Raw genomic sequence first — 26,631 nt, 5'->3', positions numbered from 1 at the left:
CTTACATTGTCATTTTATAATTAAAACATGCTTCTAATTTTGGAACAATTCACTCAGATTTAAATCAATTAAAATAGTGTATAATAGCACAGGGAGGTCAGCTCGGTGCTTTGTGACTGCCTGGAGGGGTGGGATAGGGAGGGTGGGAAGGAGGGAGACGCAAGAGGGAAGAGATATGGGAACATATGTATATGTATAACTGATTCACTTTGTTATAAAGCAGAAACTAACACACCATTGTAAAGCAATTATACCCCAATAAAGATGTTAAAAAAAACCAGTGTATAATGAACTTAAGGAATCACATAATTGCCAAAAAGTTATCTCCAGAATCTGCATCTTCAAAAAATCTTCGCCATTGACTAGTTCTATTTTAAAAGCTGCTTCTATGTCTTAGGTTTCTTTTTTTAGAGTGTGTGTTTTAATATTTGTAAAGAATCGTCTCATCTTCATATTTAAAAAAAGAGAGGCAGAGTGCAAGAGACAGATTTTTTCATAAGAGCAGAAATGATACCAATTTCTCCAACTGAAAGTAGCAGAGGTAAAGAACGTGCCAACAGAAAACAAACTTTCGTATTTTCAACATATGTGTCACATCCAAGACATGAATAATCTTGCTCCTGAAGAAAAATTACTAAATTACCAAAAAACAGTAATTTTTTAAAAAGAACTAAGACAGCCCAACCTAAGTCCTTAACCCCAATCATGATACACAAAATGATGTCTTTTCCCCACGCCCCCACCTCTCTCAGATAACTATCCAATAATAAGTAAAATGATTTTTCTGTTCCTGGCTCTGATTTAACTAGAACCAAGGACAAGTTTTAAGGCAAATACATCTTCATTTCCATGTAACACATGCAACCAGAAAAAAAAAATTTATGTAAAAGATGGGATCTGGGGTGGGTTTTTATTCTTGTGAGGGAGAACTGGATTGGGCAGTATGTATGACAAGAAAAAGAAAAGGAAATATGTCAAATTATAAAATACAAAAAACTTACAGATTACTACCACAAACTCTAAAAAACTTCTCGTGTACATTAACAATTATTTTTTTTAAACACAGAAATTCTTTGGATCGCAAATAAAACAGTTAAAAATTATATGACTTTCAGAGCTTTAAAAAAATGGCTTTGAAATTACTGCAAGCTTTTCAGAATACTGGAAAACAATAAATACCTAAACTAGGATCACTGATCCAAGAACAAAGGAAACTGGAGACAGTGACTCCATTTCAGAAATTTCCTTTGCAGCCACCGGACAATCACTTCCCCAGTCCCTAATAATGGTCTGCTTTTCCCTTCCAATACCTTCCCCATTTTTAAGTTGAGATGGAGTTACTCCCCCACAGACACCCCAAAGATGGGTTTTATATGTAAAATGCTAAATTCCATCCCAAGGAACTATATATTAGCAATTTCTTTACAATAGCTCTTGAGTGGGGTTTAGGCCACAGGAAGAATAGATAATCTATGGCCTCTGAAGTCTTTACCTTTCACGTGCCTCAGTAACTTGAGAAAAATTTTCCCATTTTTCTACCCATAGCAAAGCCACACCAACAGCCCCTGAACCTAATAGAGATTAACAAGCCACGAGACACCAGCATCTCCCAGTCCACTTTCTCAATGTTCCATGGGTAGGGGAGGCAGGGCCGTCATCAAACAAGTTTAAGAAACAGTGAATTAGGACTTCCCTGGCGGTCCAGTGGGTTAAGACTCCACACTCCCAATGCAGGGGGTGCAGATTCCATCCCTGGTCACTGAAGATCTCATACGCCGCATGGTGCAGCCAAAAAAAAAACAAAAAAACAAAAACACTGAATTAAACAGATTCTCTGACGATCTAACTTCTATGAACCTTTAATAAACTTACACACATCATGAATTTCCAAGATGGGTATATAATAAGTAGGGTTTCCAATTTATTTGATACCTACCCCCATGGAAATCTCTTCCAGGTATTCTGAAACACACCAGAGAAACAATACCGACATTACTCTTAAAATTTAAATTATCCCTTATCCCCATCTCCACTGATTATTATAAACTCTTAGGATGAACTAACATTCCCTTTGGCCTTATGAACAAATAAATCATATGATCTAAAATAATTCAAACATTTTCATAGCTTATATTTTGTAGTATGTATACTATTTGTACACTTTCTGAAACAAATGAGCGTATTAGATATTGATTTAAACCCCAGCACTCTAATATTCACAGGAACTATCCATTCATTCCTAACTATCTGATAAATGAAAATTTACATTTTAAAATCTAAGTTTACTTTTAAATCTTACTGTTAATCTTAAACTTCACAATAAAAATATAGTTCTCTGGCAAAGTAATAAGTGATATAGATGGTTTAATTCCACTTCAGAAGATTCTAAAATTGAGCTCCTCTCAAATACCATTCAGCTGGTGAAACAAATACTAGTAACTATAGTGAAGTTGTATTAGGAATGAAAATCCTTGAAACCACACATAACAATGATTCTTTGTTAAGAAACTTTATTCTTTCACTTCCTACTCCTCTTCATCTGCTTTTAAACAGATTTAAAAGCAAACCAAAAAAAAAAATTACAAATATCCTTAAATTGCCCACCAACAAAGCAAATGGATCGTAGCTGAAATCTTGCTTATGATTTCTTCTACAAAATTTATCATCTCATACTCTTTAACACTAATTAACATGGTATTCTTTCACTCCACCTCCATTTCTCCCTCTGGTTTCATTTGATCTGTTATTCTCAATCTCTTCTGTTTACACAAGGAGTAACAAAAAGTGATCACCTTTTTAACTGAAAACAATGGCTGTGGCTTAATATCCAACAGTAGACAGCTTCATATTGCCATTTGGGACACAGAGAATGGACACAGGTGTGCTCTGAGACATTGATCCCCCAGCTCTCCTGGGGCTGCAGCACCTCTAGCAAGCCAAGAATAGTCTTATCCATTTACTCCAGTGTAGCACACAATATTTTTCTGTCTCCCTTGATTTGAAAAGGGTTAGGAAACACTGCTCTAGAGCATACACTGCTACATCAATAGTGTAAGAAAAAAGAAAAATTAAAGAAAAATTCAATCAAGTCCTTTAAAAGTAGCAATAATTTTTTCAGGATGGTAGCTATATTAAGACTAGATTTTAGTTATTAACATTTTCCCTTGGGACTTCCCGGGCGGTACAGCGGTTAAGAATCCGCCTGCCAGTGCGGGTGACATGGGTTCGAGCCCTGGTCCAGGAAGACCCCACATGCCACGGAGCAACTAAGCCCGTGCACCACAACTACTGAGCCTGCGCTTTAGAGCCCACAAGCCACAACTACTGAGCCCTTGTGTTGCAACTACTGAAGCCCACGGGCCTAGAGCCCATGCTCCACAACAAGCAACCACAGTGAGAAGCCCGTGCACCGCAACGAAGAGTAGCCCCCTCTTGCCGCAACTAGAGAAAGCCCACGCACAGCAACGAAGACCCAACGCAGCCAAAAGTAAATAAATAAATAAAATTTTTTAAAAAAACATTTTCCCTTGAGATTGGAGATACGGTTTATTTTAGTAAAAAAAAAAGCTGAAAAGATTTTTTACATTTGATCAGCTAAATGCCAACTTTGAATTTCACCTGTTTTCATAACCAACGATCATGTGAACGATCCTAATCGTATGCTCTTCGTAACAATTAGTTTTCCATAAAAAGTCACTGCGTTCAAACATGTAACTGAACTCAAGTTCAAGCAGTTCTAAAACTAGAATTTAGGATTATTTAGTTATTATTAAGTGGGTAATGACTCTTTAGTAACTAAACAACACATTAGTTCCTGATAATGAACACAGACATGAGGCGATTCTACACAACAGGCAAGAAACTATAATTCATTCCTCTAAAAGCCAAACAGGTTTCACATTCACTTCCTGATTACAATCCTTGCAATAAATTCTGATACGCTGCCTGAAAGAGACCAGGTTATACTTAAGTGGGGGAAAAACAAAAACAAAGCACTCAACGCTTTTTGTGAAATCCAGCAGTCTTAAAGAGGGTGCTTCAAACATCAATGAGCATAAAAATCACTTGGGGATTTTGTTAAAATTCAGATTCTGATTCAGTAGGGCTGGGATGGAGCCTGATATTTCTAAGGAGCTCCAAGCTGATGCTTACGCTCCTGGTCCACAGACTACATACTGCATACCTGACACCCCTACTTCCATGACACTGGTTAAGATAATGGATAAAAATTTAGAGCAGGGGCTTCCCTGGTGGCGCGGTGGTTGAGAGTCCGCCTGCCGATGCAGGGGACGTGGGTTCGTGCCCCAGAAGATCCTACATGCCGCGGATCGGCTGGGCCCATGAGCCATGGCCGCTGAGCCTGCGTGTCCGGAGCCTGTGCTCTGCAACTGGAGAGGCCATAACAGTGAGAGGCCCGCGTACCGCCAAAAAAAAAAAAAAAATTTAGAGCAGACACCAATCCTCACCTCATTTAATTTTTATGGTTTCATGAGATTAATCTGCGGGGGGATGGTTATTAAACTGTTGATGTTTGAGAGAAACGCAGATAACTTCTGAAAGGTGGGGGCATTGAGAGGTTGTAATAATAACAAGGGCAAACACCTACAGTGCACTTACTATGTGCCAGTGAAATGTCTTAAGTACTTCACTTAGGTTAACTGATTCTCCTAACACTGTGAGGTAGAAACTATTGCCAGCCCTATTCTACAGAAGGTAAACTGAGTGACAAAGACTTTACTCAGATTGCATGTAACTAATAAATGCCACAGCCAGGATTTAAATCCAAGCAGTCTAGCTCCAGAGTGTACACTTTTAATCCCTATACTAATAGTGTCTCTCCCAAGAACATACAACAACAGAATTAAAATAGCAAATCAAAATGGCTTACTCCTAGAGAAAATGATGCAAGTGTTAAAAGTGTAAAGTGTTAAAGAACAGAGTGAGCAACAGAGGTTCTCTTCAGGTGACTGACCACTGAGGCTTGGTGAACACCATGACTTAACAATATGTAGTATTTTGCTATATTAGAAATTGTTCTGGACTTCAGCATAATAGCTAAATAGTTGAAAAACACTTTTTAAAAATTTTTTTTTAATGGGAGACCACTTCAGTGGCAAAAATGGGGTTTCACTTCATGGAATAAGCAGTTTGAGACCAATGTCCCAGGGGCGACTAGTAACGAAGAGTTCTGACACCCAGGACTTATAACAGCAGCAGTGGCAGACATAGCTGAAATGACAAGTAATGAAAATTGCTTTAGCAAAAATATTTTGGACTGAAGGGATGAGTAACTAAAAGTAGAAACGTAAGGGACAAAGCATAACATGACCAGGAATTTGATACTGTTGAGGGGAAGAAATGGAAAAATTAAACTGCTATTTCAAACAAAGAAATACAGGAAGGAAACAAACATTAAAGTCTGAATAATTTTTAGGAGAATAAGAACTGGTCATCAGAAAAGATTTTCTAAGCAATGGTTAACTGTTCAGACAGTACAGCTGCAGAAGATATAGGACTAAACAGATGGATATGGTCAAACAAAAGTAGATGAGTAATCATCACTTCAATGAGCCCAAATATGAATATGGCTGACCAAGCATAAAAGAGGTCCCAGGAAACACAGTACACAGGCCTACAGAACATGCAGAAAGTGAAAATACTAACCCTCAGACATCACATTCATTCATTTGACAAACATTTCTTGAGACCCATCATAAGTCTGGCACTATTCTAGGTGCCAGGGATACAGGGGTGACCATACCAGGTCAAAAGCCCTGCCTTCATAGACTTACATTCTGGTGGGAGAAACTAATAGACTTGGAAGAGAATACTGAATATTGAAAGCCTAGAATGAAGCCCTTTAATATAGGAGAATATACAGATCTATTTATGGGACATAAGTTAACAAAATATTAACCCCTCCTTCCCCAGCAGAGGAAGCTCTGTAGCCTGAAGTGTTCCTCATTAAGCGTTCTTTGTCCTCTCAAAAAAGACCCTAAAATGATACATGCATTTAAAATATATCTACAAATAAAGTACAATATGACTTTTACTTCCAAGAATGGCTATAAGTACTACTCCCAGACAGGCAGCACAATAAACTGTACTTCAAAGTTTTCCAAATGCAACACTTCTTGGATCAAAACATTTTATTAGTGTAACCATTTTTAAAATAACTGGAAATGCTTCTATAATATACCACAAAATTATAAGTGGAAAAAGTATCCAAATAAAAGAAAACAAATCTTGAAGTTACAAAAAAGTCAAGATTTGGGCTTGGTGGACTTTAAAAGAATCTCACCAATATTTGATTTTAGCCCCTGACTACCCTAGGCTGTAACACCTGCCTCAGACTGCCAAAAAATTAAGTTCAACAGAGTACAGGTGTCAGTTATTACGTGCAAAAATTTTAAGAGGCTGTGACACCTTCTGGGTCTTGTCTACCAACACCTACACACTACAGAAAGCTGATTTAAACCTACCACTTCTTTTAAGTGTTTCTTAACGAGCAATCTGTTCTTTCTATACAAATAAGGAGAAACAGTAAGAAAATATTTGTTTCAACATGAACTATCCTTATAACAATGCATTACACAGTTGGATCTCATTTGCTTTACAATGCTAACATTTTTCTGTACTGCAGTACCCTGGATGTACCTAACATTCTGGAGAACAAATACTGTGATCCCCAAAGTCTGAAAATGTTACTCACTTAAGTTTTTCTGGTTAAAACAACCAAAACCCGTTTTTAATTACAAAATTAAAGTGACTAGCAAGCAAAGATTAGGTGTAAAATGAACTGATTCTCTTTTCACCATACCCTTGCCACAATACTGCACGAGTGTAGACTTCGGTACATACTCTGAATCAGTAAGTCATATGGGAGAAGTTAAACAATCTGGACCAAAGAAATGCTTCCACAAATAAATTAACTTCATTCCAGTACTCAAAGGGATCTTTAAAGTTACTGCCTACGCAAGTGTTGTCTTACGCTTTATTTCCTGGCACAAGCTCATCTTGAGATTTTAAACCTTCCTGGCTTTTAGATGCATATGAGATGGCCAGGCTTTCAAAAGATTATCTCTGAATACGATGAGTTGGGAAACAGGCAGGATCTGACACTGGGTGACCCAACCGAGCCAACAAAATGCTGTCTTAATTTAGTGAGTCCCTGACTTGTAGGAGTTAAAAACTCTCACCCCTTATATTGCGATGACGTAATCTTCCCCACTGCATTTCTCGTGGACTTAAAGGGGAGGACAAAAAAAAAAAACGAACAAAGAAAATTTCCCCCTAAAGAGAGGAATTAGGCAAACGGCAGAACGACAGTTTCGGGAGGTGGTTAGGTAACTCCCTGAAAGGGAAGCTTCAGCTGAATAGGCAGGGCGAGTTGGAGAAGGAAATGTAAATGGTATTAGGAACTCGACCTAAGGCAGGAATAAAGGAGACCGGAGAAGCGGTGACCAGGCCCACCCCGCGGGACAACGCGTCGGGCTGCGGGACCGCTGAGGGAGGCTCGCGGCAAGCAAAGCCCCGGGCCGTCAGCGAGCCGCGCGCCGCCCGGCCGCCACTTCCCCGCCGCGCTCGCAGTCCGCTCCCCTCCCCCCGCTCGCCGCAAAATGTCCGCGGCGGCGCCCGGCGAAGCAGGAAGTCGAAGCCGGGGCGCGGGGCGCAGACCCGGCCAGGGAGTCCGGGTCACCGCCACCCCGCGAACCCCAGGCGCCCGCCAGCCGCTCCGCGGCCCAAGGCGCCCCCGGACCGCCGCCCGCCCTAGGGGTCCGCGGCGCCGGGGGGAGGGGAGCAGGGTGGTCGGGATGGGTGTGACCCTTTCCTTCCGCCGCTGCCAGGTGACAGCCCGGCCCCGGCCGCGCCCTCGGCCCTGCCCCGGCGTCCCGGCCGCACACCTCTTGCCTGACCTGTGTCCCCCCAGCCTTGCCCTCCACGACCCCCTCCGCTCCGTCCCCCGACAGAACCCGGACCCGTGCGAGCCCGGACGGCGCCGCGCGAGCCCGGCACCCCACCCCCACCGCGCGCGCCCCACGATCCCAGGCTTCCAGGGATCCCAGAGATGGGGTGTCCCCCCCCCGGACGGGGAAAGGCCGGGGGCAGCGCGGCGGGGACCGAACTGTAGGGAGGCCGCTCCCGCGGGGAGCCTCGGGCCCCGCACTCACCTCAGCTCCTCCGCCGGGGCGTTGGCAGCAGTGCGCGGGGTCTCCTCAGCTGCCGGACAGGGGCACGCGCCTGACGTCAGCACGCAGGACACGCACGGTTGGGTGCCCGCGGAAAAGGGAGGGACCGGGAGGCGAAAAGAGGCAGAGCGGTTCCGGGCGGGGCCTGAACCCATCCCCTGCCCGCGTTCTGGCCGCCTAACGCGCACGCGCCAGCGCCGCTTGCTAGTTGGTGGCTGGTGTCGGTAACTCTCCACTGGTTCCGCGGAATTTGTAATAATGCTATCAACGGTCGTTTGCGAAGCGCTTCCACTAACATGTCTTTTGATACTTGCAACCTTACAAAGTTTTATCATCCCGATTTTGCAGAGAAGACAGTGGCTACTCAAACAGGGGCAGTGACTTGCCCGAAATCACACTACAAGTGGACGGCCTCCTGACTCCCCAGGCCTGTATTCACTCCGCCTTGGCGTGAGAGCTGAGGGCTCGCTTCTCATCTCTGCCAACAACCCACTATCCCTCGCTCCAACCACATAGGTCGTCTTTTGGTTTAGAGACTTCCTCCCCACCGAAAGGCCTTGCACTCACGGTTCTCCTGGCTTCCTCCTCTTCAGCCCTTCCTTTGGCTTTCAGCCTTCAAATGTCACTGCCTTCCTGATCATCCTATCCACACAGCACCTGTTTATCATGTGTCTTTCCGGCTAGTGTGCAAACTTCGGGAGAATAGGAACCTTCTCGGTCTTTTCTCAGATGTTTCCCAGTGTTAGAGGGAAATAGCTTATCTTAAAAATAGTTCGTTTATTGATAACTACCACAGTTATTTGGCCAAGAAAAACACCTATTTCCAATATACTTAATAGTCATATTTTCTTTTGGACTTTTTAATTACACAAGAAGAATAACTACATTTTTTGAGTGTTTACTATAGGTGTGGTGCTAACAGGTTTGCACGTAATAGTAGGTAATGTAAAATTCATAACCACCCTATAAGTTAAGAACTATTACCCCCACTTATTGATGCATGAAGGTGTTAAGGGACTTACCCAAAGTCACCGAGCCAAGCAGTAGCAGAGCTGGGACTTGAACCCAAGAGGCTGGCTCTAGTTCACCTACATACTACCTAGCAGGTTTATTGCAAAGAAATCAGAAGATAAGCTTCAACTGTAGTCCTACCCCTACTGATGCCAACTATTAATATTCTGTGTACACCTTTCCAGATTTTCATAGATATAGATACATGTATGGACATTTGTTGGACAAAGATTGTACTCTGCATTTCTCTCTCAAAACTACATTGTGAGCATCTTTCCATGTCAAATAAAGCATCATTTTTAAAGGCTGCATTCTACTATATGGGCATTACAATGTTTATTCAATCAATCTCCTACTGTTGGAATTTAGGTTATGGACTCTCAACCACTGCGCCACCAGGGAAGCCCTCTACTGTAAATTTTTGACTCTTGTAAAAATGCATGAGCTTAATTTCTTAAACTTGAGGGAAAACTGCTTGTTTTCTCCCCCTGCAAGACCAGTTGGAGTTGGCAGTGACCTTTCCTCCATCCCATCTCACAATTCCATCAGTGTCCCCAGACAGTGTCTGCCCTTTCCCTCAGCAGCAATATCTCATGAGGTGTCACCCAACCCACTTGGCTTTTCCTGCCTTTATTCTGAAGATAAGGACTCACTTAGCACTTTGTCTATCGTGTTGTCAGGTTTTTGTCAGAAGGACCCTCCCCAACATTTTCACAGCCCCCAAGGCAATAGCGTTACTATTTGACCCCAGTCTACACCTTCCCCTGCTGCCAGCCCAGACCCCCACCTCCTAGTGCCCCTTCCCCACAACACCACTGGCTGCAGCTGCTTCATATTGGCAGAAGGCGCAGCCTGTGGGTCTCCAGGCCTCCTTCCCCTGTGGTTACCAGCCCAGGGTCTGTTCCTTCTTCCTTTGGTAACAGCACTTCCACTTCTCCTGGGGCAACCCTTCCCCCAGTTCTCAATCCCTGTGGCTCTAGAGGAGATGTCTACCCCTAGTTGCAGGGATAGACATGTGACCCATGCTTGGCCAATCAGCATTTTAGAGAGCCCTCTTGCCACAGCATCTCAGCAATGGGCGTATGACACAATGAGAACCACTGAGTCTTAGGTCAATTCTGAGCCTTTGGTCAGCACTGTCCAGTTGAATGAATCTATCTTTTGAGGGCGGGATGTACTCATGGCACTGCTGGCGGCCATCTTCCCACTGTAAGGCAAGAGACTACCTGAGAATGAGTCCAAGACAGAGGGCAAAACAAAGCTGAGAGATGGGACAGTGAAACCAAGTCCTAGGAGCATTGTTTGAGCCCTTGGATCCAGTCTTGCTTCAATTTTCAGTCATATTAGCCAATAAATTCCCTCTTCTCCCTGCAGTGGAAGCCCAAAGTCCTAACCACCGGCCTACCAGGGAATTCCCTGGATCTCAATTCTTATTAGGTCACTTCCCAGTTCAGGAAACCGTGTTTTCTCCTTTGCCTTCAAAATAAAATTCAAAGTCCTTCAGCCAGGTATTCTATGTCCTCCATGATCTGGCACCAACTTGCCTTTTCAAAGTTATTTCCCTTTCCCTTCTGTATTAGTCAGAGTTCTCCAGAGAAACAGAACCAATAGGAGATTAGATAGATAGATAAATAGATAGAGATCTACATCTACCTATATCTATAGTATTTATCTATATTTCCTATTAGATATCTATCTATCTACCTGAAGAGATTTATTATACACAATTTATCACACAATTATGGAGGCTGATAAGTCCCAAGATCTGCAGGGTGAGTTGGCAAGCTGGAGACCCAGGAACTGGTATAGTTCCAGTCCAAGTCCGACAGCCTAAGAACCAGAAGAGCCAATGTTTCCGTTGCAGTCCAGTGGCCAGCAGGCTTAAGACCCAGGAAAAGTCAGTGTTTCAGTTTGAGTCCAAAGCCAGGAAAAAGTCTTCCTTACTCAAGGGTGGGTCAGCTTTTTGTTCTATTTAGGCCTTCAACTGATTGGACAAGGCCCACCACATTAGGGAGTGCAATCTTCTCTACTCAGATATTAATATCATCCAGACAAATCCAAAATAATGTTTGACCAAATATCTCAGCACCCCATGGCCCAGTCAAGTTGACATACAAAATTAACCATCACGGGACTTCCCTGGTAGAACAGTGGTGAAAGAATCCGCCTGCCAATGCAAGGGACACAGGTTCGATCCCTGGTCCGGGAAGATCCCACGTGCTGTGGAGCAACTAAGCCTGTGTGCCGCAGCTACTGAGCCTGTGCTCCAGAGCCTGTGGACCACAACTACTCAGCCCGCGCGCCACAACTACTGAAGCCCACACGCCCTAGAGCATGAGTGCCACAACTACTGAGCCTGCGTGCTGCAACTACTGAGGCCCGCACACCTAGGGCCCGTGCTCCGCAACGAGAGAAGCCACTGCGATGAGGAGGCTGCGCATGGCAGCAAAGAGTAGCCCCCGCTCGCCACAACTAGAGAAAGCCTGGGCGCAGCAACAAAGACACACGCAGCCAAAACTTTTTTTGAAAAGAAAATACTTTAAAAATAATAATAAAATAAATTAAGTAATCACAACTTCCGTCACACACCTTACGCTGAAGCTAGACTAAATTACTTAGTATCGTGCATGCAGGTACCATGATTTCTGGTCTCTGTGCCCCTGCTCAGGCTGTTCCCCTTGCCTAGAACAGCTTTCCTGATCATCCAACCTACCTGTGAAGTCCCACTCTCCTTTCCACCACGAACTGTACCTTTTGCCAACACTGTCCTTGTGTCCCTTCCCACCTCTGTGACTCTGCAGATTCAGTGGTTCCCTTCTCTGTTTGCCAAACTCCTTTTCTTCAAGGACTAGCCTAGATCTCGGCTCTGAAAGCTTCGCTGACAACCCCAGGCCCCAATTATTCCCATTACACTTGGTATTTAAAGCATACATATTGGAATCATCTGTATCTGTGCTAACTAAACCATTAGGCGGTGAGCAGGCAGGGGCCTTATCTTATTCACTGTTGTCTCCTTTTACCTAATTTCCTGGCACTCTGCCAGCCCTCAAAAATGTTTGGTAAATAATGAATGAATGAGAGTCATCCACCTCTCCCACAAAGCCTGCTCTGCTTCTTGTCGCCAAAAGTGATCTCTGCCTCTTCTAAACTCCCATAGCACTTATCTGAGGATTTCTTTGGGCCTCACCCTCTTCTGTGATGTTTACCCATGCTTTCTCTGCCTGACTGTAAGCTCCCAGGGGCAGGCTCAGTTTGGGGTGCATCTTCATGCCCCTAAAAGTGCTCTTCAGGTGCCTTAAATGTAGTGAGCACTTAAACACCGGCTGAAGGAGAGAAGCCTCAACACTGCGTTCTCTGCCAAATGCCAAAGAATGCAAATCCTCTACCTCCTCCCCAGAGCCTGCCAAGGTTACTACAGGAGACTCCATATTAAAGAGGCTCTCCTTTGTGGCCTTCAGTCTTAGGATTTACATGAGAAAATCCTAATTTAAGACTTTCTATGCAGGGACTTCCCTGGTGGCGCGATGGTTAAGAATCCGCCTGCCAATGCAGGGGACAGGGGTTCTAAGCCCTGGTCCAGGAAGATCCCACATGCCGCGTGCGCCACCAGCACTGAGCCTGCACTCTAGAGCCCGTGTGCCACAACCAGTGAGCCCGCGAGTCACAACTAGTGAGCCCGTGTACCACAACTACTGAAGCCCGTGCGCCTCGAACCTGTGCTCCACAACAAGAGAAGCCACCGCGATGAGAAGCACGTCCACCGCGACGAAGAGTAGCCCCCATTCGCCACAACTAGAGAAAGCCCGCATGCAGCAACGCAGCCAAAAATATTTAAATAAACAAATAAATAAATTTATTTTTAAAAAAAGACTTTCTGTGCGATTCATAGGCGATAAAATTATCAAGAAACTCGAGGAAGTGATTATTGTAAAAATCCGGCTACTGGCTGCCTCTAAAGGAGGTTGTAACCTGGAATGGATGGGGGAGTGCAGGGTTGGGGGGAGGGTGTTGACAATGTTCTATTTCGTGACCTGGGTGACGATTACATGGATGTTTGCTTTATAAGCATTCATTGTACTGTACATGTGTTTTACGTGCTTTTTGCTCACGTGTAACATTTCATAAAAATTAAGGTTAGAAATAATTAAACAAAAATAAAGTCTCACTGGTGTTACTAGAAGGCTGTTCCATTCTGATTTACTGGCTGCTCTTTCCCTCCTCTGACTGGTCACGGCCCAGGCCTTGCCAGCAGCTCCACTTTGCTGCTAGGACTCCAGATGGGCTCCTGCTTTGGCCTGCCACACCTTAGGGGGCTAGAGCTGCTGCACTGCAGCCTACTCCAAGGGCTTCGCCCTCACCTCCTGCCCTTTCTGCAGCCCCTCCTGCCGCTCAGCCTTCCTCCTCCACTTTGGGCCACATCATTATGCTTGTCCAGGGACCTGGACCCTTCTTGGAGTCAGAGAAAGGAGAGGAACTGACCGAACCTGTTTCCTACTTGCCTTTTCTCTAACCGGCCCAGGCTTGCCTCCTTCCCTTCATCTCTGTTACACATCTCTGGTGGAGATAATCTGGGTCACTGAAGAAGGGTGGATGAGATGAGATAGGGAAGAGAAAAATCTAGAAACAACTGAGCGACTTCTTCCCCATCCGGTAGGGTTTGGTAAGAATCCAGAGGCACATGGCACAATGATGAAGTTTTAACTTGAAAATGACCTGAGAATCACTCATGTGGGCTAACTGGTCATGGGCACGTTGCCACCAATATTCAACAGTCAGTAGGTGTCTATTATGTACTAGGTACCTTGGAGGCAAAGGTGAACAATAGCCCCCTGCTTAACCCCTTCAGTGGCTTCTCCTGGCTCCTGCGCATCTCTCCGACCTCCTCTGGACCACCCACTCACTCACTCACTGGGCTCCAGCTACGTTGCCCTCTTTGTCATTGCTCAGACACATCTGAGCTTCCTGTGCCTGCCCCAGAGCCTTGCGCTCGCTGTTCTCTCTCCTGTTCCGCACGTGCCTGCTCCTTTCCACCCACTGCTCTTTGCTCAAATATCACGTCTTCAAGAAGACCTCCTCCCCACCCAGCTTCAGTGGCACCTCCAACCCACTCTCACACCACACGGCTTTACTTCCTTCCTAGAGCTTATCACTATCCAAAATGATCTCACCTCTTTATTTTTCTTATTATCTGTCTCTTCCCATTAAAAAGTAAATTCAAGGCTTCCATCACCACCGTACCCTCAGTGCTAGAATGTAGTACACACTCATAAATGACGGTTGAAAAAACTACAATGAATGAAGAAGACACAATCCCTGCTCCAAGAATTAAGATCACGTAGTGGGACAAACAATAATCAAAGTAAGTGCTATTATGAGGTATGTCCAAGGATCTGGGGGAATAAGAAGAGTATTCGCAATAGTTATATGTAATATTTATCAAGTACTTCCTAAGTTCCAGGTATTGTGCTAAGTATTTAATATGTATTATCTCATTTGAAATTCACAAGAACTCTGGAATATAGAAACCCTGATCTCCAACAAAAATGAGGAATGGAGAGGTTAGTAACACGTGGCCAAAGTCATACAGCTGGTAGGTGGATTCAAACCCAGAGGTGATCAAGAAAGATTTCCCAAAGGAACGAGGTTTAATCTGAGTCTAGAGGACTTGCACAGACTGGTCAGGCCAGGGTGGGGCGTGCTGACAGAACAGAAAGATTCCTGGTAGAAAGAACAGGCATGTCAGGTTCACAGGCATGGAAAAGCAGGATGCTCAGGGGACAGATGAATTGCACAGACATAATGTTGAACATAAGAAGCCGGACACAAAAGCGTATATACTGTATTACTCCACTCGGTTCAGTAACAGACAACACCACTCTAGAGCAATAGAAATCATAACAGAGTTACTTTTTGGGGGGTTGATGACCAGGAAAGGGCATGAGGGAGACTTCTAGGGAGCTGTTTAAATTCTGTGTCTTCGTCTGGAAGGTGGTTAGAGGAGTATGCCCACTTTGGGTAAATTCATCAAGTCATACAAAAGATTTTTGCACTTTACAGGATGTGAGCTATATTTAAACCTTAAAAATTAAAGATCACTACATCAGTAGTATTGGCCTAAAAACTAAAACACTTGGGTTTTTTTAAGAAGTGTGGAATTTTTTCAATGAGGAGGTTTAATGCCTGTGGATAAGGTAAGCAATGAGGAGAGAGATGGGGAGGAGTGGGAAGATAAAAACAGGATTTTATGTGGAGAAATGAGAAGACAGAGCTGTTGAGAGAGGGGCTCAGAAGGAAAGAACAAGATCAAAGGGACAGCTGAGGAGTCACTCACTGAATCTTCCCTTAGCCTAGCAGATTCAGATACAATAACATTTATTGAATATTTCTGTGCTTTCGGTGCTGTGCTACGGTGACCCTAGCTGGGAATGAGACAGAAGCGAGACAGGTGTGGGAACTGGAGCTCACAGAGGTGACATGACTTGTCTGAGATCACACACCTCATAAGTGCTGGAGTTACCCTTGCTAGAAACATCCCATTTGTGCTGGATCCTAAGACAGGGCTCCAAAACACTAAGTACTGGCCCCAATTGAAGGTGGAGTTTTAGCTCAGAGGAAGTGAAGGGGAGGCCCTGGCTGCTTTGGTGGTGTTGGTGGCTTCCTGCGCAGAAGACACACCCAGCTTCAAAATCACTATTCTGGGCAGTCAGGTTGTTGCTAGGCACCAAGGGGGCCCTGGAGCTTTCAAGCAGAGCCAGCCAAAGGCAGTTAACCTCACCTCACTGCAATGTCAGGTACAGAACAGAGAAGAAAGCCAGCCACCCCAGTGAAGCCTGAGTGAAGCCTTCTTCTTTTGGGGGGTCTTATTTTCATCATCATCTCCAGCTTTAAACAGGAATTAATAATCTCCCTCCCCCGCCCCCAATGAAATGCTTGTTTCCCATCAATTCTAGTTATTTGTGTTCACTAGAAGGAAGCCCCTTAAGTCAGGCAGCAACCATGTGTCTCCTACAAAAATTAAGCTATTCCTAGAAGATCAGTCACATGCAGGCCCTGTGTTGGAGGCCAAGAGCAGAGATTCCCTCTACGTGGGGTTCACAATCTGCTTGGGGACACAAACTAGGCACCGCATTACAGTGTGAGACTTAGAACAGGGCATGGCACGTTGGGTACACAATGCGTATTCGCTGAATGAACAGGGACTTCGAACTAAAGGGAAGGTGTTATAGGAGCTCACAAGAGGGATTCAAATGCTGATTCAAGGCAGAAATCAAAGGCAGCTTCACGAAGGTGACCATGGCTATCTGCGTCACAAAGAATGAATAGGAGTCAGCTGGCAAAGATCAGGGGAGGCGTAGAGATGGGGCATTTTGGGCCAAGGGAAAATGGCCAATAAATGCATGGTGGTAGGTGGAAAACGCTTAGCAAAATAGTCAACTCATTGTCAAGGGCATTGTACTGAGCTGCCTGTGGAAACTGACCACACGTGGTGCTCCTACGAAGGCCAGTTACACTTGAATTCTCCAGCAGCCACCACCGTTTTCGTGCACTCCTCGTGGCCCCCACACCCGCCAGAGTTGGCTTCCTTTCCAGCAGCCAGGGCCTGGCACCCACTCACCGCTCAGGGAGTAGCTGCCCAACACATGACATATTTTTCCATGGCTCTAGCCAGCTGCTAGGAATCTCATATTACCTTGTGGTCAGAACACTGGTTTTCACCAGTAGCCATCTGGCAGGAGCATGTTTCAATAACTAGATGCAATTATTCTCTTGTGGAACTGGAGTCAATATAATCACAAAGGGAAAATTAAACACACGAGACATTTTAGAAATGCTTCCCCGCTAGCTCCTCTACATTGTCCTCCTCTTGCCCTGTCACTCACAGAATTTTAAGTGTTTAGGGTTCTTTAGAATTGGGGTCTACATTGACTCAGAAATGACAATGACTGGTATTGGTGATAACGAGTCGACTGGGTGGAGAAGACCAGGAATCATCTCGGGTAGCGGCGACAGAGAGAGGGAATGACTGTACTCCAGACCCCCACAGGGCTCCTGAAACACTCAGAGTTGGTTTACTCTTTAGTATCCAGGCAGTGTGACCTCATGGCAAGGGCCTGGGACTAGAGCCAGACGAAATGGAGATGAGCTCAAGCTTCTCCTCTTACTGGGTTGGTTTGGGGTGAGGATTTGCATCTGTAAGTTCACTTCCATGAGAAAGCGTTGGTACCACAGGGTTGCTGGGAGACAGCGCTGGGCATTGTGCCAGTTCTGGTTTGAGGTTCTGGTTCTGTAACTTACCTCTCTAAACCTCACTTATGCTTTGGAGATTTGACTCCATACCTGAATCCTCTACCTTGCTTTTTTTTTTTTTTTTTTAGTATTTTATTTTTGGCTGCGGTGGGTCTTCGTTACTGCGCACAGGCTTTCTCTGGTTGCAGTGAGTGCGGGCTTCTCATTGCGGTGGCTTCTCTTGTTGCGGAGCACCAGCTGTAGGTACGCAGGCTCAGTAGCTGCAGGCTCAGTCGTTGTGGCGCACGGGTTGAGTTGCTCTGAGGCACGTGGGATCTTCCTGGACCAGGGATCAAACCCGTGTCCCTGCATTGGCAGGCAGTAAACCTCTGTATGTTGACAGCAAAAGACAGCTAAGGGTTACTGGACATGAAAAATATACATACTAAACATGCATAACGTATTTTGTGTAAATAAAAAGGGATATACGGGGATGTCGGTCCAGTGGTTAAGACTCTGGACTTCCACTGCAGGGGGCATGGGTCTGATCCCTGGTTGGGGAGCTAAGACCCCACATGCTACACGGCATGGCCAAAAAAAAAAGTGGGGAGGGGATATATATGTTTGTATGCACATGCATGTATATCTGCTTACATAATTTATATTTTCTGGAAGGATGCATAAAAAACTTAATGGGAAGAGAGCCTTTAAATTTTCCATTTATACCCTTCTATACTATTGGACTTTTCTATACACATGCAAATGTATTTTATAACCTTAAAAAATGTCAACAGGAGGGCTTCCCTGGTGGCGCAGTGGTTGAGGGTCCGCCTGCCAATGCAGGTGACACGAGTTCGTGCCCCGGTCCGGGAAGATCCCACATGCCGCAGAGCGGCGCGGCCCATGAGCCACGGCCGCTGGGCCTGCGCGTCCGGAGCCTGTGCTCCGCAACGGGAGAGGCCACAACAGTGAGAGGCCCGTGTACCGCAAAAAAAATAAATGTCAACAGGAGTTACCATTTGGACCCCTTTTGGTTTTTTCATACTTTTTGTGTGAAATGAATCTAAGAAATGTTATTTTCAATGGTAACATAAAGATGAGAAAAGCCAAAGAAACATCTTGCACACAGGAGATTGCAGACATGACGGAAAAAGCCCAAGGCTAAGGGGACAGAAATCCAAGGCTCAGATTCTAGCTCTACCACTTATGAGCCAAGATACTTAACTGCCGGTTCTCAGTTTTCTCATCAGTAAAGCAGGTGTATTTACCTGAATAGGTAACCTCACACGAGTTAGGATTAAATGAATCAAGAATGCATCTAGTCTAGATCCTGGCACACAGTCAACCATCCCAATAAAACATTCTCAAAGTTGGAGGCATAGTATTAATTTTCCTACCAAAACGCTTCTGAAGATTTGCCAGAGTAAGTGGCATTACCCAAACACATAGAGGAAACATACTGTACAACAGGGGGAATATAGCCAATATTTTGTAATAACTGTAAGTGTAAAATAACCTTTAGACATTGAATAAGAATTTTTTAATTAAAAAAGAAAAAAGGAACCATAAAGCCCAATTCATACAACTTTTCCAATAGCTTTCTCAATTCAACATTAACCTTAAGAGACCGTGGACCTGAGGGTAATCTGTGGCATGTCTGGATGAACTCTCCTCCTTAAAACCAGTGGTTTTCAACCAGGGGCAAACTTGCCCCCAAGGAACATTTGGCAATGTTTGAAGACATTTTGGTTGTCACATCTCGGGGGTGTTACTTTTAACTAGTGAGCAGAGGATAGAGATGCTGCTGAAGGTCCTATAATCCATAGGACAAGTCCCCACAAAAGGGAATTATCTGGTCCCAAAGTGCCAAGGTTGAGAAAAACCAGTGCTAAGTGCACTCAATCCAGGAAACCTCAGCTGTTTTGTAATAAAACCCGCAAAGTGAAAACTTTTTGGTCCACCTGTAAACTCTGATCCTTTACTTGCATGCTAAATTCTAGGCCATCGAAGCAGCTGAGAAACTGGAGCAGGTCAGGAAATTCCTTAACACCAGGAGTTCCTAATGCCTGCAGACTAAAGGAAGTACCTTCAGAATGTTTGGAACAAACTGAAGTACTGAAGATACAACAGTTAGAGTTCCTCCTTTGCCAATGTTAAATTTTACTTTGCAAAAGGTGCACCTTCTGTCCAGTGATCTCCTACTCCTAAAGTTCAATTAAAACGCCACTTCCCTTAGCTATTTCCTCTTTGCTTTTAACATTTTTTTTCAATAGATTTTTATTGGAGTATAACTGCTTCACAATACTGTGTTAGTTTCTGTTGTACAACAAAGCGAATCAGCCATATGCGTACACACACATCCCCATATCCTCTCCCTCTGGAGCCTCTCTCCCATCCTCCCTATCCCACCCCTCTAGGTCATCATGTTTTTTAGTGCTCTCTCAAAACCAGATGCCAAAAGGAAAACTAGCTTTACTCTAGCATGTCTAATGATATATTTGTATAGCTTCTTCCTCTCCTCAAAAACTATACATTTCCTTCAAACTTGGTTTTATAGTATTTATATGCTAGCATCTAGAAGAGTCCCAAAGGCACATGAAGTACTAAACAAACATCAGCAGAATCAACATGAGTTCCAGCATGGAGTTAAGCAGCCCCTATCCCAAAAGATTAGTTTTCCGAATTGGTACCAAGTGTGTTACAGGAACGGATCTACAAATCCCAAAGCCAGGCCGCAGAGACAGAAAGGTTCCTCAAGACTGGGTCATGCTGGGGAAGCAGCTGCTGTTCCCTCTCTGCCTGTCACAACCAGAGATACTGTTCTGTCTCAGCTGTCAACCAAAGTACAGGCCTCCACACACACAAAGCCAGGATGGCCTCTGTTTCGGGAAGAGCAGAATTGTCAGATGGTTGAGTGAGTCCTCTTACAGGAAGACGAGCTGTAGAACAAAGGTGATGAAAATGGAGAAAGAGCAAATCAAACAGCTCTGCCTGAGAGTTACCTCTTATGACCCTGTTTTACCCCTCTCAGTTTTGTCCAATTTAAATTCTGACATTGAAAACAAAGGCCAGGCCTGTTCCTATTTCCCAGCTCAGCGAATGCCACACAATTCTTATCTTGAGCTCACATCTACTCCTGATAATTATCTCACCTTTCTCAAATGCTGACTACTAAGAGCTAAACTGGTAAATCATCAAAGGACATTTTTACTAAAAACAGAGCTTTAATATTTCAAGGACATCCCAAATGAGTTACTGGTGGGGTTACAGAAGCTTCCATTCATGCCACCACAACAAGAATCAAGAATATTAAAGTTGAAGCCATCACCTCTTTGGATACATAAAACATGCTTTAATATATTAAAGCATGTCACAAAGTGCAAAAAAGGAGGCATTCAGCAGAGCAAAAACAAGCAGCGGGCTGACTGTCCTTACAAGAGGGCAGGGAAACTCATTCTGGAGTTCACAGTCCCAGGAAATAGAGCTGCTTCAGCCAAAAAAAGGTTTTGGTTAATTCTTATTACAGCTAGTCAAATGCAAGCTCAAAGAAAACCGAAGTTCAGATTTCCCATGACTGCAGTTGGATCTTGTAACAAAGAGAGCCTTTGGTTACTTCTCACATGTAGGCTGGGCAAGAAGCAAGCAGTAGGATTTAGCCAGTGACTCTGACCCCAGGCTGACGTCTCTGTGCCCGAGCTCTGAGATCCTCAGGGAGGACGGCCTGGAATTGCTCCTGCACCAGTATTTCCACAATCTGCTCCTTTGTGTAAATATCAGGTCTCAGCCACTGTCCAGCAAGCTCCTGGAGATGTCTGAGGACATCCCTGGGGCCAGCTGCATCCTCATAGCAGAACTGCCGGAACCTCTGCCTGGAGGCTGCAGGGTTGAGAGGACTCCCTCGGGGCACAGTCTCAAGGTCTTCTTCAGAGTCTTCATCGAGGCTCTCTGGTGGAACCTGGACCTGGGGAAGTGCTATCAGGACAACTTCTGGCTCCTCAGCCATCCTCTCATTTGGTGATGACCTTACTTCATCATTCTGGATTTCTCTATTTCTTTGTATCTCTGGGTACCCTTCAGTCTCCATTCTAGAACTCTGGAAAAGGATTTCTCAGACTCCTAGGCACAAAGAGAAAAGTCAGGGTCAGCAAACACAAAGGATGTTAAAACCTCTTTGATCACATGGATCTGGTCCAGACCTAGGTTCCATCAACTTTTCAAACTTAACGGGGTTTCTTAATAAAGCTACTAGAGGGACTTCCCTGGTGGTCCAGTGGTAAAGAATACGCCTTCCAATTCAGGGGACACGGGTTCGATCCCTGGTCAGGAAACTAAGATCCCTCATGCCGAGGGACAACTAAGCCCACGCACACCACAACTACAGAGCCCACATGCTCTGGAACCTGCACGCCACAACTGCAGAGCCCATGCATCCTGGAGCCCGCGCACCACAATTAGAGAGAGAAAACCCACATGCCACGACTAGAGAAGCCCGCATTCCTCAACAAAGATCCCATGTGCTGCAACCAGGACCCGAGGCAGCCACACAAAAAAAAATAATAATAAACTGTTAAAAAAAAAAAGCTACTAGAAATTCTGTTTTTGTTTCCTCTTGCTGGATCAACTGGCACAATTGAGAAAATGTATCAATAGTTTGCCAAAATCTAAGATGTAGATTCTCAAAGAAGAAACAATGAAGAATGCTGGCCTTGCAAGCTGGAAAATCTTTCATCCATTTTTTTCCCCCAATACAAACATATACGCATATGATTTGTAGGGGAAATCTGTAAAATCATGTGTGTTTGCTTCCTCCAGCCACTTTTATGGAGCATTTGCTATGTCCAAAAGCAAATTATGAAGAAGTGCTAAAATAGAGGAGAAAAAGGTCTGTTCATTTACATCGAACTCTACTGTCTTTTCCATGTCCCTCCCTCTCTTTCATGAGAATGAAAGAGTAGCAAGTGTTTAAAATATGTTAGGGGACTTCCCTGGTGGTGCAGTGGTTAAGATTCCATGCTCCCAAGGCAGGGGGCCCAGGTTCAATCCCTGGTCCGGGAACTATATCCCGCATGCATGCCCCAACTAAGAGTTCACATGCTGCAACTAAGGAGCCAGCGACCCACAACTAAGGAGCCCGCCTGCTGCAACTAAGACCCGATGCAACCAAATAAATAAAGAAGTGTTTTTTTAAAAGGTACTTTAGGAGCTACCATCAGGGTGGAGTCTAAGGCAATTTTAAAAAAAAAAAGGAAAAAAGCCTTTATGTTAAGATCAAGATCCTAAGCTCCCACCGTGTATGGGAAATTCAACTGGTCAGAAGCCTAGCAGCATACATTTCTGACTCATCGGTTGCTTGACAGCTCCAGGATTAGCAAACCAGCTGTAGTGGGAGGAAGGAGGATGGGGGTCAGGTGGGCAAATCAAATACCTGTGAAATGTTGGGAGAAAAGGTTTTGCTTCATTTGGGCTAGAGCCCCAGTCCAAAGAGGGATTATTTACAGGAAAACCACATCCTATGTTAATTTATTTAAAAGAAAAAAAAAAAAAGAGAGAGACTTCAGATGACAGTATAGAAATGACTATATTAATTTTCACACAAGGAATGTCCAATCATAGATCATAATCCCTGTGATGAAGCCACTTTACAAGGATCATCTTTTTTAAATTAACACCACCTCCCCCAAGGATTAGTCCTTTCCTACTCTATATTGCAGAATTGTTGATGTTTAAAATCTCTCCTGCGTCAAAGATTCTCAAATCCGTTTCCTGCGCAACAACTGACAGAAGCCAACAATCACAACACTGACCAGCTGACGTGAATTAAATGGTTCTCTGCTCCTAATCACCTGTTCTCTAAACATTCACTGACCCATTTTCTAGGAGCCTTGAATTGATTCTAGACCCCATCACGGAGATATTCTTGGAGTACACCTCTTCTTCTCACGCTATCTGCATTTTTATTCAATCAACAGGGTGTGCTCATCCCCAAAAGTAAGTTGTTAACTGGTCCAGGTGATAAGAAGGACAAAAGCAGAATATCTCCAAATCTCAGGGGTGCCTTCAATTAAAAGGAAATATTTAGTCAAGGGAAGGTTGGATGAAACACTGTAGGAAAGCAAAATCTTGGGAACAACTTAAGCCATCAACAGGGAGATGATTCAATAAAGTACTGTCACCCACTCAGTGGAATACTATGCAGGAATGAAGGAGGCCCATGAGAGCTGATATGTAAAGCTGTCCGTAACACAGCACCCCGTGACCAAGGTGCAGATCAGTATATGTAGTATGATCCCATCTGGGGAAATTAAAAATTAGCATAAGCATATATGACCTGATATATCCCCAAACAGTACCTGGAAAGTTATCAAAGAAATTCCTTTTACTTCTGAGGAGCAGCAACAGCGAGAGGGAAACATTTTTCTTATATCTTTCTGTACTGTTTTCTTTTTAACTACACCTATATTACTTTCGCGACAACTCAAGAGGAAGAAAGTTTTCAGGTTTTCCCCTCCTGCTCAAACCCTTTCTGCGTGAAAACCCCTAATCCACTTAGAAAAACACCCTTTTACTAATTCGTCTAGTTCCTAGCACCAGAAGTTTTTACAAGCTCGACTTTTAGGAACAGTCTCAATTGTCAGTAGGCCAGTTTTCAAGGTTGGCTCTGAAAGATGGACCAGCTCCACGATTTACCCAGCTTCTAAATCCTATCCGTTTTAGAAGCCCCCCTGCCAGACAGAATGCTTACCCTCACCAGTCAATAACTCCAGTTTACGGAACCCGTATTTCCTACCTGACACTCTGCTAAGCGTTTCACATTCTCTACGTGATCCTCTTAGCCACTCAGGTTAAATTCTTGATAGGACTCTCTACCGCCCCAGTTATCTCCATTAACGGCAGCCTCCGCCGCTACATTTGTTGAACTTTACAAGCCAGATACTGCGCAACAGCTTTCCCTCATCCAATGCTCCCGATAACCCAGTATGACAGTTACTGTCATTTCCACTGACAAACTTAGGCTCGGAGAAAGGGGACTTGCCCAAGGTCACAAGGCTAGGAGGTGGCGGGACCACTCAGCCCAGTACAAAAATCCCCGGCGTCTCCGCAGGGATCTGAGCCCGACTCCTCCCACCACCTAGGCGCGGCTCAGAGGGCCGAGGTGCGGCCGGAAAAGGCGCGTCTGTGGCTCCAGAGCTGGGAAGTCCTACTCCTCCGGGGCTGAAGCGGGGCCCAAGGCCACGGCAGGACGAGCAGCCGACACACCCCGCGGGCAGGGGTTCCCTGCTCCTAGGGCCGCCCGCTCCCACCCGACGGTGCGCGGGGGAGGGGAGGCGCCGGGGTCGGGAAGGGGAGTTCACCTGCGCAGGTGCCCCTCCGAGGGCGGGGAGACGGGGCGGCTGGCGATGAGACGCGAAACCCCGCTGCCGGATGCGGGAACGAAAAACCAGCCTCCCCGCGCCAAGCTTTGTAGCCCGCCGCCGGAACCGGAAGTCGCGCCCCGCCCGGCAGCTGGGAGCGGAGGGGGAACCGGGTTCGAGGCGCCAGGTCTCTCTAGACCTTGGCGGTGCTCCGCAGCTTCATGATCTTAACCCGTTCTGGTCTCTTGGCCTCCCTCAGTCCCCAGTTCTCCCGAGCGTGCGGAGCTTTGGGCACGGCCTAGGAGGTTTTCCGCTGCGGGGAAGGCCTTTGTCTTTCTGAGCCGCAGTTTGCCCAACAAAATGGAAAGAGGATGAAGCAGGAATCGAGACACTCCTGGAGACTGCCGGCAGCTGAGTCAGCGCCCCACCCAGAGGAAAGAAACCAAAATAAGAGGGCTGGCTGGCTGGCTGCTGTTGGCTGTCAGTGGTCTGTATGGCTTCCCGTGGAGTCACTCCAGATGGACAGAGGGCGCAAGTCCGTTAGGTGTCTCCGTGTACCCAAAGAGACCCCCCCACCCCCCAGATAGTGAGCATGTGCCCGTGGAGCTTTGACAGTCTGTCCAAGGGGAGACCCCGTGTGCGTAGGAGGCGGAATCTTAGCCCTGTGTGTCTCTTCCAGACTTTCCAGTTGCCATGGTTAAGAACTGAAATTTAGAATTCTTACTAAGCTGGTTTGAGTCAAGGCACACAGGTTAAATAGCACAGCCTGTAAGAGAAGGTGCAGAGATGCGAACCAAGGCAGACTTCCCAATTCACTTTTATTTCTGAAGGGAAGGGACTTGGCCGTCCGTTCTCCTTCCAACTGGCCTATCCAAAATGGAATGGGCTACGAAATTAAGAGGGGCACCTCAGTGCCTCCTGCTGGGTTATCACCCCAGAGCCAATGTCCCTGGGGAAGGGAAAATGTGCCATTTGTCTTCACAGCCACCACTGGTCAGTAAACTCCTAGATGGCCAGGTACTCGAGTTGGTGGTTGGAGAGCCAGAGCTCCTTGCCATGGCTCTACCCCCACCTCCCCTAGCGACTGTGGGCCCTTCTCCCACTCACTCCTACAGTGCAGTCACCACCTTTACCTCCTCTTAGCCTTGGTTTCCCCATCTGTAAAATGAGGGGCATTGAACTAGAGTAAGTACTTCCAATTGTCATTCCTCCCCTTCAGTTCTTTTTTTTTAAATCACATATCTATCCAGTCTTTTATTTAATCCATCTTATTTTTTATTTTGTTTTTGGCCACACCTCGACACGTGGGATCTCAGTTCCCCGACCAGGGATTGAACCCGTGCCCCCTGCCGTGGAAGCACGGAGTCCTAACCACTGGACTGCCAGGGAAGTCCCTGCCCTGCCCTTCTAAAGGCACTCATCCCATTCCTTTATAGCCTGTTACCCTGTTTTTATTACCTGTTCATTATTCTATCTCATCCACTAGAAGCAGGGTCCACAAGGCCAAGGACCTTGACTGTCCTCTCACCATGCTTCTAACACATACAATTGAGCATGGGCTGGGGAAAAGTTCACTGAATGAATAAATGGGTAAGTGAATGAACAGAGAAGGCTTGGATTTTATGATAAAGCTAATCTGATAAAGACCAGCAGGGACATAGATATAGTTTAACAAAGTTAGGTTGGTTTATTAACTTGCTGCAGCCAGGGAGACAACACCCAGAGGAGCCAAACAAAGGAAGAAACAGGGTTATCATAGGGTTAGGGGGCAGGGTGGAATTTAGGTGGAAATGAAATGAAGCAGTGTTGATAGGCTCAAAGCAAACCTAACTGTGTGGAGAGGGGTTAACATT

At 45.2% G+C, this 26,631-nt stretch overlaps 1 protein-coding gene and 1 long non-coding RNA gene across 3 annotated transcripts in view; both read right to left on the bottom strand.

Moving 5' to 3' along the window:
• CDC42 (cell division cycle 42) overlaps window positions 1–8,294 on the bottom strand; it is a 45,285-nt gene extending 36,991 nt beyond the window's left edge. Inside the window, exon 1 of one of the 2 annotated variants that reach the window (XM_024766697.1) lies at window positions 8,172–8,294. The gene's annotated coding sequence lies outside the window, so the exon portion shown is untranslated. Of the gene's footprint in view, window positions 1–7,199; window positions 7,532–8,171 lie in introns of those variants that run through there. The other variant, XM_024766698.1, reaches the window with a different exon arrangement.
• Window positions 8,295–20,638: 12,344 nt separating this feature from the next.
• On the bottom strand, window positions 20,639–25,229 carry LOC112414428 (uncharacterized). The gene is made up of 2 exons (XR_003006134.1): window positions 24,779–25,229; window positions 20,639–21,542 (listed from the first exon to the last, which is right to left on the bottom strand). It is a non-coding gene; the product is annotated as an uncharacterized LOC112414428 (long non-coding RNA).
• Between the last annotated feature and the right edge of the window lie 1,402 nt (window positions 25,230–26,631).

The sequence above is a fragment of the Neophocaena asiaeorientalis genome, unplaced genomic scaffold, assembly GCF_003031525.2.
Source record: "Neophocaena asiaeorientalis asiaeorientalis breed wild unplaced genomic scaffold, Neophocaena_asiaeorientalis_V1.1 scaffold79, whole genome shotgun sequence".
In the NCBI taxonomy this organism is placed as follows: Eukaryota; Metazoa; Chordata; class Mammalia; order Artiodactyla; family Phocoenidae; genus Neophocaena; species Neophocaena asiaeorientalis.
The sequence above is the reverse complement of the archived record's forward strand: the minus strand, read 5'-3'. Positions and strand labels throughout refer to the sequence as shown.